Raw genomic sequence first — 18,234 nt, 5'->3', positions numbered from 1 at the left:
GCGGCCCATATAGCCGAGGCGGTAAACGCACGGGTATTCAGCATGACCATGCTGAGGGTGACGGGTTCGATTCCCGGTCGGTCCAGGATCTTTTCGTAAAGGAAATTTCCTTGACTTCCTTGGGCATAGAGTATCTTCGTGCCTGCCACACGATATACACATGCAAAATGGTCATTGGCAGAGGAAGCTCTCAGTTAATAACTGTGGAAGTGCTCATAGAACACTAAGCTGAGAAGCAGGCTTTGTCCCAGTGAGGACGTTACGCCAAGAAGAGAGAGAGAGAGAGAGAGCTCAAAATTTCTAGAGCACCGTTTTTTAGAACCGTTGAACGGATTTGGATGAAAATGCATCACTCTAATTGTTCAGTGGTTGTCAACAGCGTGATGCATTTTAATCCAAATCCGTTCAACGGTTCTAAAAAACGGTGCTTTAGAAATTTTGAGCAATGTACTCCAAATACCTTGTCCTTAAGGACAAACGTCTTAATATCCCGCTTCAACATTGCATCAAACCTTCAGATGCACAAATCTCAAGAAGCAAGCTTCAAACAGCAATGCTTTTTATTATTCTGTTCTTGCTCACTTGTAATTAGCTTAAAATAAATACTCAGGTGCGATGGTTTTGTTTACGCAGAGATTTGTGCCCTCGAAATCATGAGTAGGTGCCAAAGTCGGCCATTGTGGCGGCCATTTTGGGATTCTAACAAGGCTGTCCTTAAACTGCTGCAACAAAAGACATAATAATGCACTACATCCACCAAAATTCTGATTCGAAAAAATACTGAACTCTGCGAAAATCTCTCCAATACCCACGGAATCCATCAATATTCCATTTTTTTCTAATCAGAAAATATTACCTGAACGTAAGTTGCAAAGAATAGGCAATTCCGTGAAGTGGAATATGCACATTTTGTGAGTTTGTTGGGAACGGGATGCGATCCAAAGTCGTCGGCGTGGAAGGCATGCTTGATGGATAAACACAAGGTATGCTCCCTCGTTTTGCATTGTTATTACTGAAAAGCGACAAATTCTGTGACTACCATTTTTAAATTCCAGAAATTTTGCACAGAACCGATCCGGCCAATTACGGGACACAGCGGAGATGAACGCACGAAAATGGATCCATAGTACACGTGGTCAAGACATAAAACTGCGGAATGCTTGCAAATTCACAAGAAATTCGACAAATGCGAAACTCATTGTAGAATTAGGGGTTGTGTGCTATTAGTGGACCCTGCGCCTACAGTTGACCCCCTTCAGAAAAACTCAAATATAAATGCCCAAAACAACTGCTTCCAGGCAACTTCCACCGGGGGAACATCAATTACATAGCTACACAGCAGTTCCTAACAAATAAATGACCCAGTGGCCGCAACAATCGGTTATTTTAATTATTTAATGAATGTAAATACTCAAAAAGGTCCACTATACGCACACTCAGGGAGGGTCCACTATAGGCACCGTCGGCGGCGTGACAGCCAACATGGAAATCAAATTGGGGGTCCACTATAGGCGCCAAGATATTTGTAAATAATCCAATAATGGACCCCGGTGGTGTCCATTCACGGAGACAAATGTCGTTCGTTTGAAACAAAAATATTCATGTTTATTCGGTAAACTGATAAAATATTTAAAACTAAAATATAAATTTTTAAAACAAGCTCATTTACATATTGATTTCTACAATACCCATTGAAGAGCCCCCCGTTTCGCCGTCGAGAACATAAACAAAACTCTCAAGTTCCAGCTGCATCACCAAACAAGATTTCCTCTTGCAAAAAAGGCAAGTTTCACCAAAAGTTTCCACGAAATCTGATTGATTTCGGGAGCGTATGTTATCTACATGATGTTGGCATTGAAAGTGCCACGCGGGAAGTGGATTTTCCTAGAGAAGAAAACAAATATTTCCGTAGGGCCGACCTGTCACAAAAAAAAAACAAAAATTTTTACATTTGTTTCTAACATAACCTGTCAGAAGATACATGTTTGTTTCAAAAATGGATTGAATTTGCTTCAAATGTGACGTTCGATTTGCTCCAAACAGTTTTATTTTTGTTGCCAGAACAAATTGACAATTTATTTGAGTTTACCTGAAATATTTTTGATTTTACCATGCTTTTTTCTGCGTGTTATAGGCAACATCGATGCGTATTTTCAAATGCGTATTTCACTGGAATAATGTATTAATGTTGTATGTTCAACGTTCTTAACACAAAGAGGGGACGTGAAACTTGTAAAAAAAAATCCACTTTGGAACAATCCACTATCTTAAAATAGCTAAAGAGCCACAGAAGTAAATTTCGATGGCTTAGGGGGTCCACTACTAGTACACGCAGAAAAAAGCATGGTAAAATCAAAAATATTTCAGGTAAACTCAAATAAATTGTCAATTTGTTCTGGCAACAAAAATAAAACTGTTTGGAGCAAATCGAACGTCACATTTGAAGCAAATTCAATCCATTTTTGGAACAAAAATGCATCTTCTGACAGGTTATGTTAGAAACAAATGTATTTTTTTTTTGTTTTTTTTTTGTGGCAGGTCGGCCCTAAGGAAATATTTGTTTCCCAATTAAATTTACAAAGTCATTACCTTCTCTAGGAAAACCCACCAGCCGCGTGGCACTTTCAATGCCAACATCATGTAGATAACATACGCTCCCGAAATCAATGGGATTTCGTGGAAACTTTTGGTGAAACTAGCCTTTTTTGCAAGAGGAAATCTTGTTTGGTGATGCAGCTGGAATTTGAGAGGGGGCTCTTAAATGGGTATTGTAGAAATCAATATGTAAATGAGTTTGTTTTAAAAATTAATATTTTAGTTTTAAATATTTTATCAGTTTACCGAATAAACATGAATATTTTTGTTTCAAACGAACGAAATTTGTCTCCGTGTACCCAAACCCTAGCTTTAAGTTAAAACACTTTGGCGAGTTTCAAGGATAGTTAAAATATCAAATTCGAAAATATGATGAAAGCTTCAAGTTCAAGGCTCCTCAAACGTCAAATCTTTGTATTAAATATGCTCGACAAAAAAATGGACCGCAATTGGAAATTGGTAGTCAACTCTTAACCTAGAATGTGAATTGTTTATTCTTCACAACTACCTTAAGGCGAAACTGGAAGCATTTTTTCATTTTTCTGGTTTTTGATTTTTCATTAAATAATAAAGCAATATTTTCAAAATCGGTTTTCGTACACATGTAGAGTATGGATCAAGGAATCTTCCGATTTTTTTTTGTGGTGGAAAATGTTTTCCATTTTTGCAGAAACCATTTTTTGTGATATTTTGTTCAAAAATGGTTTCTGCAAAAACGAAAAACATTTTCCACAACAAAAAAAAAATCAGAAGATACCCTGATCCATACTCTACATGTGTACGAAAACCGGTTTTGAAAATATTACTTCGTTATTTAATTAAAAATCTAATACCAAAAAGTGAGGAAATGCTTCCAGTTTCGCCTTAAGGTAATATTTTCAGATGAGAAGAATGAAATATCGATGGATTCCGTGGGTACTGGAGAGATTTTCGCAGAGTCCCGGAATGTTTCGAAGCGGAATTTTGGCGGAGGTTGTGTGATGATGTGGGGAGCGTTTGCAGCATTATTATGTCTTTTGTTGCAGCAGTTTACATCATATTTATGTCTTTCAGGAATGTATTGTGTCATTTGTAGGGAAACTTAGATTCAAACTGTTCACATTTCTGCAAGATAATAAGTAAGTACTCTTGAGTTGGGCAACAATGGCGTGGTTTTAAAGATTATCAATGCCGTAAACGCACAAGCATGCTCGTCTGATCTAAACCCTAATACAAATCTTTGGAAGATTATGGTTTACGGCGTTTATAAATATAACTGGCATCTAAAGCCAGTTGATAAGCTAATAGCAGCAGTTTCTGATGCTTCTCATTCTATTGATAAAACTTAGTCATCAGAGAACAATAAAGCATTTTTTTAAATAATCAAAAAGAAATGAAAGCATTTGAACAAATAAATTTTGATTTGGTTTGATATTCTGTTTAATTTTTTGGTGGCGTTATAATTTTGAAACAGTCGAAAAAGCATTTTTTCTTCCAATACATCTCAAGAGTCTTGGTTTATTAATAATTCTTGGGCTGATAGTTGGGCTTTGAGAATGTATACTTCTGGCAAGGAATATATAACTTATCGGAGTTTTTGAATAAATGAACTACCGTCAAGGCGCCATTCACCGTGGGGGTTCCATTCACCGTGTGCCTTCGAATATTGTTTCATTATTTCCATATTATGATTGAATGATATGACAATTTCCCTTCAATTTCACCAATACAACACTAATGCATTGTTACCATGTCAAAACGCTCATTAAAAACACTTAAGACACATTCTACCGTGACGTTACAACGTTTTGATGCATTCGTAGTCAGATTTTCCACTATAACTCATGAAAACGATTGTAAACCTTAAAATATTTTTTCATATTCGGATTCCTTGTAAAATTTCTGATATATTTGACCTATTGAACATTTAGTTTTCATTATAAAAACGTGTTTTAAATGCGTATTTGTAGCGTGACGTTACAACGCGCTAGAATCCGCTCCTCTCTACCGCGCTACCAACATCTTAAAAAATCTGCTGGGATTTTTAAGTTATTCTGATTTTTTTTTCTACCATTGAAATTTATTGGTTTGTTCTTCAATTCAATGGAATAAAACATATAAATTTCGGATTTGTTTTTGGATAATCGACTTTTACATTTCGTGACGTTACAACGCACGTTCAGTTTCAAACAGGGTTCTGCTCGCGTTGTAACGTCACGAAAATGCACATCATGTTTGAATCAGAATAATCAGCCAAATTTGCCCAAATTTGTGAATATATTATTGCATTATCTTCACTGCTTCAAGGGGAACTTTATTCAATTGAAAATCCGTTTTGTGATAAATGGCTTGTAGGACCAAGTTATTGCTATCAGCAGTATGAATATTCCTTCATGAAGGTTAATGACATCGGCACCCATCTTCGGCTTAGTACCAACTATATTCTTCTAATTTTATCCCAAAGACTAGACCGCTGAGATCCTTCAGCATAGAATCCATAGACCGCTGAGATTTTTCAGCATAGAACCAATCACGCCGTCGCGATAAACATTTCTTAAATAATCTATGCAATGCCATCAATTCAAGTAAAAACGCTTAAAGATGTGTGCAAGAATTTATTGAACCAAAGGCATACCAGAGGATCTGCATACAACTTAGGACCCTTAAACCAACTTCTGTGATCTCAGAGATAAATAGACCACAGTGATAAAAACAATCTTAATTACTTAGAGAGTTGGTGTCTTTGGCAAAGTTGTTTGATAAGTCACAACCATTGGACGTGAGATTTCGCGATGCTAAATAAAACTTTATAATAATTTGCAAATGATTAGAATTTCTCAAAAAGTTTCCTACGAGTTCTGACTAGCAGTCAAAATTTGAAAATTTTTGGACATTTTTATTTTATTTTCTGAATAAATATAATGTGCATGATTTTTCAAGATGTCAACTACCACTAGGCAAATAGTACATTAAGCCAAACGACTTTTAAACTGTAAATCTTTGGAAAGTTAAACAACTCCCTAAGTATTCAAGGACCTGATATATATGAATCGGTGATTATTGTGATATCAAAGATAGACGTAACACTGACATAATTTTCATCTCTGTATATTTCAAGATCCTGTAACAGTTGGGAAAATCAATCAATAACTGTTTGTTTAAATGCCGCTATAAAAAAAAGCTCATCAAATTTTATAGCTGGGCTCGTTTCCAATCGGTCTACCGATGGAGATTGAGCGTATAACAGATATGCCTAACAGCTGGATAAGAGACATGTAGGCGTGAAATCATGTGTTCTAAAAATCTACCTATGGTCATAATATTTTATTGGACACCAATGTATTGGAGTACCGCGGCGAAGATATGGACAAGAAACTGAAATTTAAAACGAGATAGATAGTCGGGGATAGGTTTGACAGCCCATTAGAGGAACAAAGACAGTCACTGAAAAATAGGAAAATGACCAACTTCCGCCAAAGATCACACGCATATAATTAAAAAATAGGTCGGATGGACCAAATAAGACTCCTCATTTCAATGACTCGTCCATTTCTAGTTTGCACGCTAAAGCGACAAGTGGTGTCAAGAATTGTAAAACCTAAAATCAGTTCCGAATTAGAAAGTTGCTAGACGGTTTACCTAAAACAGTTATATTTTAACCAAAGGAGAAGACCTAAAGCGAAGAACAAAAGTTATATAAAAAAACTATTAGCAAAAGTGTAAAACCGAAATTGTATGGAAGATTAATTTCGAAGAATAGTGTTTTGCTGAGGGGGATCACGTGTTTTACGGTGATCACCTACTAGGTAAATTAACTGCTACAGTGTTTGAACTTCGTATAGTTAACTAATTCATTTTATAGCTAGCAACTGTGACCCAATCAAATTAAAAAGTGCGCTAGATAGTGACATAGCACGAAATCATCTGTAAATCAAAGGTAGATATTACAAAGTGGCTTTTATCAAGGGTGTGTTTGTTAAAATGGTGTGGCACAGCCACCCACGTGGCTTTCGGTTTTGGATTCTAATTTCCAGGAAGGAATCCGGACCTATTCCCGGACAGAGAGGTGCCGTTCAGCTTCCTTGACCGAACCTCTTCCCGCCAAAACGTGTCACAGTCAACGACGCGGTTTTCGAGTGACCCTCAAGCACGTGGTCAGCGTCGTCGTAACCCAACATCGGGACTCGATCGGGCCGACGCACCATTCCGGTCGCGGGCGAGTCGGGTTTGAGATCGACGGCAACCAAGGCGGAAGGTCTTGGACACCTAAGCACCTGAGTCTCGGGCGTACCCTCCCACTGACCCGCATGTTCGGTGGTTTTCGGAAGAGCGACGACCAGGAGCCCATCAGCGAGAGGAGAGCATCAACGGCCGCAACGAACAAGGTACCTATTAGCAAGTAAGCCACGAACACACCCAGAGAGATAGGTTAGATGTAGGTAAGCGCACATGTTCCACGTAACGAAACGAATAAATACAAACAGGCCTAACCTATTGCGCATCGTTGATAACTAGAGGTGTATAGAGTTTTTTGGACTGAGGAGAATCTCTTTTTTTTATTACTCGGTCGGGTCGCGATCTTGCGACGGGAGATATTCCCAAATCGGTTGAGTGATCGGTTGGTGCACGTTGAGAGTGAGTACAACATCAGGATTGTAAGAGGGAGTCTGATAGGCTAGAGAACCTGCCCTGAGTGTTTATCTCGGGTTAGTCGGGCACGAAAATACCGTACTGGCATCCTTGTTAATCAAGGTTGGCGCAGAAGTCAGTATAGGGAAAGAAGGTACTATCGGGAAACCACTCACTTTACATTGGCGCCCAACTAAGTTGGCTTGATCATAGTAGTATTGATTACTCAATTTCAGATTTTGTTTTTTTTAATTGGGATTTCTAATCTTGATTTTTCGTAAATTTTTGTAAATATAGTATATAAAAGTTTTTTTGCTATCAATATTTAGTTTATTGGTTTGGATTACTATTTTAAGGAAATTTGAATTCGGTCTATTAGATTTTTTATGATATTCTTTTTATTGTTGATTTGGAAATTGAACTCGATCTAGTAGGTGAAGTTAGGCAATAAGCATTATTTTATTTGACATTTTGAAATTGAATTCGATCACATAATGGCATCTAACGTTACAGTTCAACCAAGAGCAGACCATTTAACGGAATTGGAAATTAATTATGAGCTAATGATTAGGAGAATGAATACGGATATCGATTTGGAAATCAAGAAGCGCGATTTGAGAAGAATATTTCAGGAAGAAGCCAGAGAAGGTACAGTCATACCTGGTCCATTCAATATGATGGAGGAGTATGACATAATAGTGGAATCGGTAGATAACATTGAAAGACGGATAGAGCTATGTACACGAGATCAAGCTCTAACATCTCGTGATACAGGTGAGTCACTTCGACTACCTGTGCACAAATAATTAGGAAAAAACACGCCAAAATGGTTAACTAAAGAGAGCAAGTAACAGGAGAACATGAGTGGTAGGAGAAAAACAAAGATCGAATTCAATTTCCAAGTCATTTTAAATGTGTAGATGTGTATATATACATAGATCGAAGAGGTACAGTAGTTTATAGATTTTTTGTTCGATAATTTTTGATCACTACCATCAAACAGTAAGCTAGTTCTGCTTAAAGTGTCTCGAGTATACCAAAGTGGCGAATCCTGGTCGTTTTGACAGGTCTCCTGCTCGATTGGAACTATGGGGATGACAGCAAATCGGCTGTTCCAATTTTGACGTTTCTCCTCTTTGTTATTCCAGACTCGTTAGTTCTGCTATGTACTAGTGTTGTGAGAAGGTGAGTGATGTAAGCTTTTAACGTAGGATCATGAGATTGAGATGAGAGCTATCAGCTAAATCTGATGTGCGTATTGTCAGTCCATGTCCATTTGGTTTGGTCGGTTGGATAAATATTTGGATTGGATTAAACTTGGATGGAATTCAAGCCATTATCAACTCTTATAAAGAGATGTAGGGTAGAATTCCATAATTGTTAGGTACATACATTTTATTTACTATTTGAGCAAGTGTTTTAAAAGCAAAAAAAATATTATTATTTTTTTTTTGAAAAAAAATAATGAATATTTTTTTTTCTGTTGGATAAGGGGTAATGTAACAGTTGGGAAAATCAATCAATAACTGTTTGTTTAAATGCCGCTATAAAAAAAAGCTCATCAAATTTTATAGCTGGGCTCGTTTCCAATCGGTCTACCGATGGAGATTGAGCGTATAACAGATATGCCTAACAGCTGGATAAGAGACATGTAGGCGTGAAATCATGTGTTCTAAAAATCTACCTATGGTCATAATATTTTATTGGACACCAATGTATTGGAGTACCGCGGCGAAGATATGGACAAGAAACTGAAATTTAAAACGAGATGGATAGTCGGGGATAGGTTTGACAGCCCATTAGAGGAACAAAGACAGTCACTGAAAAATAGGAAAATGACCAACTTCCGCCAAAGATCACACGCATATAATTAAAAAATAGGTCGGATGGACCAAATAAGACTCCTCATTTCAATGACTCGTCCATTTCTAGTTTGCACGCTAAAGCGACAAGTGGTGTCAAGAATTGTAAAACCTAAAATCAGTTCCGAATTAGAAAGTTGCTAGACGGTTTACCTAAAACAGTTATATTTTAACCAAAGGAGAAGACCTAAAGCGAAGAACAAAAGTTGGTAATTTTGTCAGAGTTTCGTCTGTTTGGTTCTGATGTCATGAAAATTATCGGTTTGAGTGGCATTTGATTACGATTTATTTATTTTTTTACAAGGTCGCAGTATAATTACAATTACACATTTTTTGGAACTTGTATAGAGCGTAGATTTTGGCCAAACATCACATCCCACGTCACTCAAGAGTCTACTTAGTTTATGAACGACCCCTAATTGTACGCAATTTATGAATAACACTGAATGAATAAATGAAAAGGGCTCATACACAACGCGGAAGAAATCTGGAGCTCGATTTGAATAGGTCGTATGTACATTTGTCGATATAAAATTCGATCAGTTTATTTTAGATATTGCAGCAATGTGGAAGATATTTTAAAGACTTCAAATGATGGAACGGAAAGCCTGTTTTGTGATGATTCTGCTGTATATATCAACTTTGTTCAATTTCAACGGTTTTTGCTATAATAAGCGAATCCAACTGATCGAATTTTTAATCGACAAAAACACATACGACCTTTTCAAATCGAGCTCCAGAAATAGTTTTGAATATAGAACTACCTGTGTCCACTGCAGGAGCCACCCAAGCCAGAGAAATTTGCTCTTTTCCACCGAACTTTTTTTTCGTGACGTTACAACGCAAACTTCAACCAGGTGAAACTCAGGCGCCAGTGAACCGATTTACTTTTTTTTAGTCTCATTGGAAAGATATTCTGGAGTACAAAGACCATACAAAATTTCAAATTTGAAACTTGTAACGAATTTGAATAAATTTCATAAAGGTTGCTTTTCCGTGATGTTACAACGCTTAAAAAACCTATACTTTGACCAGCCATACCTCAGAGTTGTAAAGTATTACAATTAAAACTTTTTGTATGCTAAAAAATCTACATACTTTTATCTGTTAATCATGGAAGACTTTTGAAAAATCAGTGCGTTGGTGTTTAAAACACGACAGCCTTGATGAAAAGTATGGCGAAATGCCCCAAAACCACGATTTTATTGTTAATCTTAATCGTCGTTCAATAAATGTTTATTGTTACATTAATATCATGTTGAATGCATTTTTGGGCGACAAGAGTTATGTAGAATGTTATAAAAATGTGAAATATGCCAAATTTCAACTTTGAAAAATGAGTATTGATGATACGGGGCCCGTAGAATGTGTCTTAAAAGTATCATTTTGACACTAAAGTGTGTTTACATGAAGCGGGTTTCTGCTCGTTCACTGCATTCATAGTGAAAAAACGAAAACTGCGCTAAGGTGATTTAAGCGATAAACTAAATTTAGTTTTTATTCCATCAAGAAGCAATTAAATTCACATATCAGGTATGTATTTTGCATTACCGAAGTAAGTTTAACAAGGAAGTACGACTCGTACTTTTTAATTGAAACAAAAAGACACGGTAAATGGGTACCTTAAAGCCTGGAACACATAGCGTCCGTTCCGTCGAGGTTTGCGTTTTTTTGACAGTTTTCCCATGGGAAACAAAGTAGAATAAAACTTCTCATACACGGTGAATGGATCCCTACTACCACGGTGAATGGTGACCTACCACGGAATTAGGCGACCCTACTACCCTTTACTAATTGTACTATATCGCCAAATTTTGTGAAAAAATTTCTACTTCTGTGGATATTGCTTTAACACAGACAAACAGACGTAACACTTGCGAAATTTCCATCGACTACGCGTTCAACGAACATTTTAAATTTTCATAGTTATGGCTTTCACAACCAGAGGCGCGCGCATAGTTTTTCTATGCGTTTGACGTTTCACACTAGCGCCTTCTGTTGGCGATATTGCACAACACAGTGATTCGTGCAACTTTTCCGCCAGGTGGTGGTAGTGTGAACTGGGCGATGGATTTCCATGAAAATCGTTCAAGGTGTTACGTCTGTTTGTCTGTGGCTTTAATTTTAACCTATAATGAAGGCAATTAAAAGCGGCACCAACAATGTTTATAAGACTGGTGTCAAATGACAGCCCTTATTTACCCCGAATCCTCTTAGATCCACGGTGAATGGTGCCTTGACGGTAGTTAAATTGCATATGGCGTTATAATTATGAAACGCACCTTATAACTTTTAGAATACTAATTCGATCTTTACCAATGGAGCTTTAATATATAGTTATCATTGGTCAAAATTTCAGCGTTTTTGATTGACACATAAAAAGTTATACGAACTCTTGTACGGACTTGATTGAAAAATGAGTGAGAAATTTCTGTGTGGACATTTGTTTGATACACTGTATGAGCTCTCAGACTCCTAAGTTGTTTCAAGGGATTGGATGTAGGACGCGCTACGCAATAATGTAAGCATATTAAGATACAGCTGAACTCTCCCTTACTGATATACACTCCCGATCAAAAGTCTGGGACCCACATAAACGATAACCATTAGACGTGCTCAACCACCCATTTGGGATACAATTCGAACAGTATGCAGTATTGTTGAACCGTCTTCATTACGATCCGTGTATGGTGTTGGTTTATTAGGGGGCTGAGGAAGTGATCCGTGAGTGAGTGAGTTTTCAAATCCATATTTCCGCCAATTTCAAAAGCGTAGACCTCATTCAAAAGATAATAAGTCAAATAAATTTTAGACATGATTACGGTGATTATAGTTAAGTTTAGCACAGCCTGAAGAAATTTGGAAAATGTCTAGTATTATTGAAAATATGGTGCAATGAGTACGCCGCACATAACAAATTACAATCTGTACAAAATGCTATGTTTTAATTTTTTTAACGTTTCAATAATTTGTGGCGAAAAAAATATTTAAAACTCAGCACCTACTTTTAAAATTCTTATTTTCGATAGAAAACCCTCCAACGTTTAGAAAATAGTCTATACCAAAAAACACCTACTTTTTGGTCGAACTTTAAAGCTTTGTTTTGAATATCGTCAGAGGTTATAAAGTTCCGTTCTCTGGTAAAACTACTTCATCAATAAACTTAAATACATGCCCAATTGACAAAAAAATGCGAATCAACTGTACGTATTTTTTATTTGTGAAATCGTTCTATTGAGACGCATAAAAAGAATTCTTCAAAATATTGCGGAGATTCCACCTGTTTAGACTCCTGCGCGAAAATTAGTTGCGTGGATTTTTCTTGCGTGGGCCCACAGATATTTAACCAAACCGCGTCCTGGTGAATATTTTACGCTGTGTTGTTAGGTACACATTTGGTGATAGTTTTGCATAGTAAACAAACATTTATAACGCACCTACGCTGAAAATGAGCCTAATCATTCATTTGCGTCGGAATCTATAAATCTTCACAACGGGCAATATGGCCTTTTTCATTTTTCAGAATTGCGCTAAAATACGAAGAAATATTTTCTTCAATTTTTTTTTCTAAAACAGTATATATTTGCGCAAAAATAAGAAAAAAAATGTATATTTTGCTACGGTTTTCACAGTTTCAAATGTTTAGGAGGTTTACAACATTTTGAAAACATGTTTTTAATCTTGAGATAAAAGTCTACGATAAATGATTATTTTTAAAACATAAGATCTGCTTTTTTTTCAAAAAAAAAAATAGGTAGTATCTCCAAAAATGAAGTTATTTCGAATGGATTATTTTTAGGGCTGTTGTGAACATATACAGTTATTTTTCGATAACTCCGTTAGTTAACAAATACTTTTTGCAGAACTTGGCGGAAGAAAAATCTATAGTACAAAAAAGTTGTAAATAAACAATTGATGTAATTGGCTTCTTTAGCGATGTTGAGATTTTTCCATATTCTGAATCTGCATGCCAAACAGAGCCGAAATCCAAATTTTCATGAATTATGGTGCCCGGGAACCTATTTAAAAATCAATTTGAAGTTTGTATGGGAGCAATTTGTCGAATCATCCCTCGTCGCATTTTGTACTGGGCGGAGCTGTCAACAGGTTGAAATTGATTTTGGGTACCAAAATGAAGTTCTAAAAATCTGAAAAAAAATCATAGTAGCTTAGAAAAAGGTGCTTTTCGAATAAAATTAAAAAAATCAATACATTTTTCTAAATTTAAAAACCCAATTGACCAAAAGTTTGGGGTCGGCCGAACTGCCAATTTTTCATCCTTCATCCAATAATTCGTTACTTTTTCGTTGACTTATTATCTAAAAAATACCATATTTTTAAGAGGACCTTTTGATCGGGAGTGAATTTAAATTTTGTGACCGGCACTGTGATTGATTTCTCTAGAACCTCTTTATGTCAAAGATTACTTTAATATCGCGTTAGGCAGAGTTTGTTGTATCATGTAGTCACAAAAGGAGATCTTATCATAGGACACTTATAATAGTTCTGTTTATGTTGTTTTTAAAATTGCATAGTAAAATGTTTATATACGCTAATGTAAGAAAACACTTAATTCACATTAAATAAAAGAAAACAAGTAATAGTTTGAAATCATTGCTTTATTATATCCGAATTATTGTTGTTTTGTAAACGCTCCCCCTGTAACATAACTGGAAGAAAACCCACAAATATGCTGTCAATTTTCCAAGCTCTATACAACGCAACGATCAGCAGTAGAAAAAATAACAGGTAAAAAAGGAAAGGAAGATAAGATTGTATGTCTTTCACTATGTTGAATACTCGAACAAGGGTGATGATACGGGTAGGTAGTTCGTTCTGATGCTGCAAATGATAAAGCAAAAATAAGAAATATTTGTCAACAGTGCGTTGTAAGAGGGGCATAAACTGAATTGTTGTAAAGCTAGCTATTTGTTATTGCTTAAAAGTGTCGGTGTTAAGTCAGACTAGGCGGAGACGTTTCTTTTTGATGATGTATTCCACGAAGCAAGACTGCTAGGGTGGTCAACGTTATGGGAAAATTAAAATTTAATCGCATCAACCCGGAACAAAGTTTTTTCCTTGGGCTTGGATTATATTTTCCAGAGAGCTTTGATTTTAGACATGTGGTCGATGTGCATTGCAGTAATTGGAGTAGCTGATTGTATTGCACATTTAGTTCACCACTGGGCTATCACACGAGTTTTCAAGATTGCGAAAACGTAAATAAATGTGCGCGATTGCAACAAATCAACTCGGTATGTCAGAGCACTTATTCAGCATAAATCAAAGAAACAGTGCGCCGAAGACATCAACTGAAATTCATGCAATCATGCACATTTATTAAAGTTTTCACACTTATGAAGACTGAGTGCGCAGTCCAGTGGTGAACTAAATGTGCAATATTCTTAACCAATAACTGATGTAATATGAATTACTGTGTAACGTTATGTTTACGCAATTGATTTATTTTGTTTTACCGTGTATGAGAGAATAAATCGTCGTCATAGTGTTCAGTTTTCGAACCTTCGAACAGCATCAAACAGTGGTTAGGTTATGGTCCCAGCGTGCGTTCGAGAGTGCGTTTTTCGGTTCTTGTTCCTTTTCGCTGTGGAAAACGACATGAAATTCTTGCGGATTGAGCCATTCGACCTCGACGGTACAGGCTTTAATATTTAATTGGTGCTTTCGGATGAGTACGCCCTTATGCAGCAGTTGGAGGTGGATTACTGGAACGTCCTAGAAAATGAAACGACAGAGGAAAATGCGGGGAACGAAATCAAACGAGTCGCTCGCGTTCGTCAGAACAATAAGTGCCGTGTTGTGATAATTTGATATTCTGAATCTGCATGTCAAACTAAGCCGAAATCCAAATCTTCATGAATTTTGGAGCCCGGGAACCTATTTAAAAGTCAATTTGAAGTTTGTATGGGAGCGATTTGTCGAATCACCCCTCGTCGCAGTTTTTTTTTTTCCTTCTAAACCATAGGGGGATAAATCTGCTCATCAGACACCCTAACAGGAAGGTTAGGGTAGTGTGGGGATGAGGCCGTCTTCTACAATGCCGGTAGAAGCCAGGACTACTCTCTCCTCGACCCACTAAAACACATTCCTATGGTCGCCAAACCCTACGTCTCTCCGGAACCACCAAGAAGGTATTGCTTCAAAGAGGGGCTAGTGCATATCGCACCCTCAAGGTTAGCTGCCGTAGCCTAGCAGCAACGAACATCGATGACTCGCTCTAGAGAGTCCATCACGATAGCATGCTGGCGCTTAGCCAGTTTCCCGAGTGGTCCTCGCCACTCCCTTTGTCCTCGGAAGGCGGGCAGGGTCAACCCCGCCCGCGCCCTACTGCTGAGCGGACATCAAGAACTGATGCCCACGTGCAACCCGATCTGACCTGCCCGCAAAGGAAGGGTATCACTACCCTTCAGGCCCTATCAGATGCACCCGTAGGTTGCAGACAGCAGGATCTCACCTACCCCGACCCATGCCGGGGACCCCTTTCCAACCGCGGGCTCAGATCCAACCCAGTAGACCGACGCCACGACAGCACCGCTACCGGGACTTCCTCTCCGCGGCCACTTAATCGCTGTAAGGGTCGATCTCGACCGCAGGGCACCGGTATGACCTACGAAGCCGACTTCGAACCCCTGGACCACCTCTTGTACTGCATCTGGACTAGCCATTCTCCGAGTCCACGCGCCACCTCCTCTGTAGCTCCCAGACGATATGGGTGATAGCCGTTGAAACGACATTCCAGCTAATCTCATCCCTACACATTCTCTGGACCAAGTTGTTCGGAGTTGTGTCCTCCCCGCATGTGGCAAGCATGCGGTCACGCATTGTGCGAAAACGCGGGCACACGAACAACACGTGTTTCGCCGTTTCCTCTAAACCATTGCACACTGGGCATTCGGGAGAATCCGCATGCCCGAAACGGTGTAGATACTGTCGGAAGCAACCATGACCTGTAAGGACCTGTGTCAGGTGGAATGAAACTTCCCCATGGCGCCTATTAATCCAACTATCTACCCTCGGTATCAACCTATGGGTCCACCTTCCTTTGGTGGAACTGTCCCACGCGCGCTGCCATTTGACCATAGAGGCCATCCTGACAGTCTCGCGTATGCCTCTTGTGCCGCGCATTTCGAAGCACTCCATGTCCTCACTGATAAGAATGCTGATAGGCACCATACCAGTAATGACACAGAGAGCGTCGTGTGACACGGTACGGTACGCGCTTGCAACCCTCAGACACATAAGCCTGTAAGAACTTTCCAGCTTCCGTCGGTAGCATTCAGTACTTAGCGCGGTACCCCACGCCGGGCCGCCATACCTAAGTATGGACGTAGCAACACTAGCCAGAAGCTTGCGCTTACTGGCGTACACCGCTGAGCTATTGGACATCATCCGGGACAGTGCCGCAATAGCTGTGGAGGCTCTTTTACAGGCATAATCGACGTGGCTACCGAAGGTAAGCTTATCGTCGATCATCACGCCCAAGTGCTTGACAGAGCGCTTCGACAGGATAGTGCATTCTCCTACACTGATCTCCGTCTGCTGCGCCGACTGCATGTTGTTAACAACCGTCACCTCTGTCTTGTGGTGAGCCAGCTCCAGTTTTCTGGACCGCATCCACGCCTCCACAACCTTGATCGAGTGGTCGGTAGTCGACTTCACCTCCTCGATCGTTTCACCGTAGACTTCGAGCGTAATATCGTCGGCAAATCCGACAATCACCACTCCCACTGGGTACTCTAACCTCAACACCTCGTCGTACATGACATTCCATAACACCGGACCCAGGATGGAACCTTGCGGGACTCCTGAGGTTATGTGAAAGCACTTCCGACCCACCTCCGTGTCGTATACTAGTACGCGATTCTGGAAGTAGCTTCCGAGAATCTTGTACAAGTACTCCGGTATCCCCAGACGCAAGAGCGCATCGGCAATAGCAGCCCAACTGGCGCTATTAAATGCATTCCTTACATCCAGAGTCACTACCCCGCAGAAGCGAATTCCCCTCCTCTTAGGCTCGAGTGCTTTCTCGGCGGTTTTTGTAACCGACAAGATAGCGTCTACGGTGGACCTCCCCTTCCGGAAGCCATACTGGTTGCTCGAGAGACCATTTACGCCCTCAGTGAACTTCAACATTCTATTGAGGATGATCTTTTCGAGCACCTTCCCCGCCGTGTCAATCAAGCATATTGGTCTATATGCCGACGGGTCTCCGGGTGGTTTCCCCGCCTTTGGCAATAGTACCAGGCTCTGCCTCTTCCAAGCTTCAGGGAAAACTCCCTCGTCCAGGCATTTCTGCATAGCAGACCTGAACATCTCGGGAGCTTCTGCAATAGCTACTTTTAAGGCCAGGTTCGGAACTCCGTCCGGACCTGGGGCCTTACCTACGCTAAGGGACTTAGCTATCCCCGCAAGTTCCACATCAGTGACCCTTTCCTCATCGCCAGCCCCAGTCCCCGGCTGTCCTACGAAAGGAGGCCAAGGACTAGGATCATGATGCGGAAAAAGTCCTCCAATGATCCCCTCCAACATCTCTGGAGATTGCTCTGTAGGAGCCATCACACCTCTCGTCTTGGCCATAACGATCCTGTAAGCGTCACCCCACGGGTTCGTATTGGCACTCTGACAGAGACCCTCAAAGCAGGCCTTTTTGCTTGCTCTTATCTCGGTCTTGAGCGCGGCTTTTGCAGCGGCGAACACCACCCGCCGTTCGTTTCGCTCTTCCTCTGATCGTGCTCGCTGCATCCGCCGCCTAGCCCGTAGGCAGGCGCGGCGCAGGTCCGCAATCGCGTCGGTCCACCAGTAAGCCGGTGGCCTCCCATTTCTAGGGTGGACTCGCCTAGGCATGGTCGCATCACACGCACGTGAGAGCACCGCTACCAGCTCGTCGCCGTCTAAACCGATTAAGTTTCGCTCACGGCGGAGCGCTTCCCTAAATACCTCTTCGTCGAAGTATGATGTCTTCCACCTACGAGGGCTTGGCCTTGGCCTAGCCGCCTCTTCATCTATCCGCTGTCTGCTGTTGTTGTAGTCGATACTGTAGCGAACCGCCAGGTGCTCGCTGTGAGTGTAGCCATCATCTACTCTCCAGTTCGGACTACTTGTTAGGCCAGGACTACAAAATGTCACGTCAATAATTGACTCCGCTCCA

The 18,234-nt window shown here is 39.8% G+C and overlaps 1 long non-coding RNA gene across 1 annotated transcript; it reads left to right on the top strand.

The window, feature by feature from the left end:
* Positions 1 to 356: 356 nt before the first annotated feature.
* Positions 357 to 7,365, top strand: LOC134288136 (uncharacterized). Its single transcript, XR_009997767.1, has 2 exons — positions 357 to 6,380; positions 6,437 to 7,365. It is a non-coding gene; the product is annotated as an uncharacterized LOC134288136 (long non-coding RNA).
* Positions 7,366 to 18,234: the final 10,869 nt, after the last annotated feature.

The sequence above is a fragment of the Aedes albopictus genome, chromosome 2 (assembly GCF_035046485.1).
Source record: "Aedes albopictus strain Foshan chromosome 2, AalbF5, whole genome shotgun sequence".
NCBI lineage: Eukaryota > Metazoa > Arthropoda > Insecta > Diptera > Culicidae > Aedes > Aedes albopictus.
The sequence above is the reverse complement of the archived record's forward strand: the minus strand, read 5'-3'. Positions and strand labels throughout refer to the sequence as shown.